The sequence below is a fragment of the Salmo salar genome, chromosome ssa17 (genome assembly GCF_905237065.1).
Source record: "Salmo salar chromosome ssa17, Ssal_v3.1, whole genome shotgun sequence".
Classification (NCBI taxonomy): Eukaryota; Metazoa; Chordata; class Actinopteri; order Salmoniformes; family Salmonidae; genus Salmo; species Salmo salar.
In genome coordinates, this window is record NC_059458.1 from 6,334,208 (window position 1) to 6,337,273 (window position 3,066).

General features: G+C 39.7%; 1 long non-coding RNA gene across 1 annotated transcript; it reads right to left on the reverse strand.

The window, feature by feature from the left end:
• Nucleotides 1-1,161: 1,161 nt before the first annotated feature.
• Nucleotides 1,162-2,851, reverse strand: LOC106575152 (uncharacterized). The gene is made up of 3 exons (XR_001321693.2): nt 2,445-2,851; nt 1,988-2,092; nt 1,162-1,447 (listed from the first exon to the last, which is right to left on the reverse strand). It is a non-coding gene; the product is annotated as an uncharacterized lncRNA (long non-coding RNA).
• Between the last annotated feature and the right edge of the window lie 215 nt (nt 2,852-3,066).

Below are 3,066 nucleotides of genomic sequence, written 5' to 3' on the forward strand. Positions count from 1 at the left end.
TTTTTTTAGGTGCATACGGGGTCTGCACCTTTGGGGGGGGTTTACTGTCACGTCCTGACCGGTAATAGGGGTTATTTGTTATTATAGTTTGGTCAGGATGTGGCAGAGGGTATTTGTTTTATGTGGTTCGGGGTGGTTGTGTGTTTAGTGGGGTATTTGATTTATTATTCTGGGTTTTAATCTAGTCATTTGTATTTCTTTGTTTAGGTAATTGGGGGTTGGACTCTCAATTGGAGGCAGGTGTTTTCTTGTTGCCTCTGATTGAGGGTCCTATAAATAGTTATGTGTTTATTTTGGTATTTTGTGGGAGATTATGTGCTGTGTATAGCTCTGTGCCTTACCGGCCTGTTATTTGTCGTTGTGTTTTTGTGTACATATTTATTTTTGGTTTACCTTCTTTGTCCATTTAAATAAAAAGAAGATGAGTGCACATTTCCCTGCTGCGTATTGGTCCGACAATGATTTATCTTTATCAGACGAAGAATGTGACACGGACTATGACACATACTTGACACAGAGACCTACAAATGGTATCTACAAGTTCATCTGACTCTGGGGAAGTAGATAAAGGGCCTCATTGCCAAAATCACAAAGTATACCTTTAATCCCCACATGAAATAAATTCTTTCCCCACTCACATTAACAAGAGAACCTGGGAAAGGTCTACATTTTTATATATTTTTTTAACCTTTATTTAACTGTGAGGCACCCTTACCAAAAAACAGGCTTCTGGCAAACAATTGTGGCAAATCTTTTGCCAATTTGCCACAAGCTCATAGTTTCACATGCAAATTAGTTTTGTGGCAACATGATTCCATGTGTTATTTCATAGTTGTGATGTCTTCACTATTATTCGACAATGTAGAAAATAGTAAAAATAAAGAAAAAACCTGGAATGAGTGGATGTGTCCAAACTTTTGACTGGTACTGTATCTGGGATTACAAATCCATGTGTATGTGTGTGTAGAGTGCGTATGTGTTTCTGTGCCTGTGTGTGTGTGTGTGTGTGTGTCTCTTCACAGTCCCCACTGTTCCATAAGGTGTATTTTTAACTGATTCTAGTGCTTGCATCAGTTACCTGATGTGGAATAGAGTTCCATGTAGCCATGGCTCTATGCAGTACTGTGCGCCTCCCATGATCTGTTCTTGACTTGGGGATTGTGAAGAGACCTTTGGTGGCATGTCTTCTGGGATATGCATGGGTGTCCAAGCAGCTAGTAGTTTAAACAGACACCTTTCTACATTCAATATGTCAACACTTCTTATAAAAACAAGTAGTGATGAAGTCAATCTCTCCTTCACTATGAGCCATTTACAGTAAATGCATATTATTAATGTTAGCTCTCCATGTACATTTAAGGGCCAGCCATGCTGCCTTGTTCTGAGTAAACATTGGAGATGGCAGACCTGTGGAACTCCTTCGTCCAAAGCTTGTTGAATGCATGCACTGAAACAATCAGAAAACACAAAACAAAAAACAATAAGATACTGAAAACAATTACTCAAAACATGTTCTATTTTGGCATCTTGAAATGTGGACCGGGAGGCTAATGGGCAGGTTTGGCTTTGGTAAAGCAGGGTCAGCTGTTACAAAATTGCGCTGATGTTGCTATGCTTCTCACTTAAACTGCCATTCTATATATTTTTCAGCATGGAAACAATGTTTCTGCCTTGTATCAATGCTATATAAACAAACAATTTGGCTAGCATAAGCTGGGATTTAGGCCTACTAATTCTACATTTAAATGTGTACCTAGAGAGCCACAGTATACACAATTTTTCTCCAGCTGAGCCTCAACACAATTGATTCAAACTAATCAACTAAATATGATCTTCCGTCTAGACTGGGGACGCCATCATCAAGAGCCAGTCTACTAATTGTCTATTCTTCCTGACTCCAGTGTATAAGGCTTGGGTGGAAGAAAAGCTAAATAAAATGTTATGGAAATTGATATTATTTTTCAAAAAATAATTATTGTTAACTTACATCTCAAGGACATGCATGCAAGAAGTATTAACCCTGTGCACACACATTTCTCTGTCCTCATTTTGATTGAAGGCCTCAATTTGTATTTTTGCCTGGTAACTGCTTCTAGAAAGAAAAGAAAGAAAGAAAGAAGAAGAAAGAAAGAAAGAAGAAAGAAAGAAAGAAAGAAGAAGAAAGAAAGAAAGAAAGAAAGAAAGAAAGAAAGAAAGAAAGAAAGAAAGAAAGAAAGAAAGAAAGAAAGAAAGAAAGAAAGAAAGAAAGAAAGAAAGAAAGAAAGAAAGAAAGAAAGAAAGAAAGAAAGAAAGAAAGAAAGAAAGAAAGAAAGAAAGAAAGAAAGAAAGAAAGAAAGAAAGAAAGAAAGAAAGAAAGAAAGAAAGAAAGAAAAACAGTTTAAAGCAGTTGTTACAAAGACAATGAGTTGGCTACAATTCTGAGAATAATACATGCATTTGCTTACCTTATCAAGCTTGAAGACGATACACTAATTCATCACAAAAAAGTGTTATGAGTGAGTGCACCACCAACATCTTTCCAGGGTGTTGATGCATCCTCATTCCCATGCAGCCTCTTTCAACCCCATGGGTAGGGCAAAGGTATCCATCAGCAAAAGCTAAATTCCTATCATTGTGAGGGTGAAGTCAGGAGTCATTGGGATCAACAGCACTGCATAGTGAGCACAATAGCACAGGACTGTTCTCTTGGAGGTTGATTTGAAGAGGGGCCACTATTGCCTTCCTCCTAGACGGCAGCCCGAGCAATGACCCATCATACCCTCCCTAACACACCTCTCCCCCTTCAAGCCCCCTGCCCAGGCCCAAACCACAGCCTGTCATACACCCCTCCTCGCCTGGTGATGGAATCGCAGTGATTAGAGATGTCCTCCTACGGTCCTCTGAGCTCACCCCCCAGTCCAGAATGGCCCTCACTTAACTCTCTGAGTGAAGTAAGAGGGTTTGTCAGGCGTTTAGTATAGGACTGGATTGGTCAGGCCCCAGCCCAGAGGTTGCAGCAATGCAGCGGCCTTTTCACAGTTGACTTTGCAGCATGGTTATAAAAATGCCACATTACCTTACCGGGTC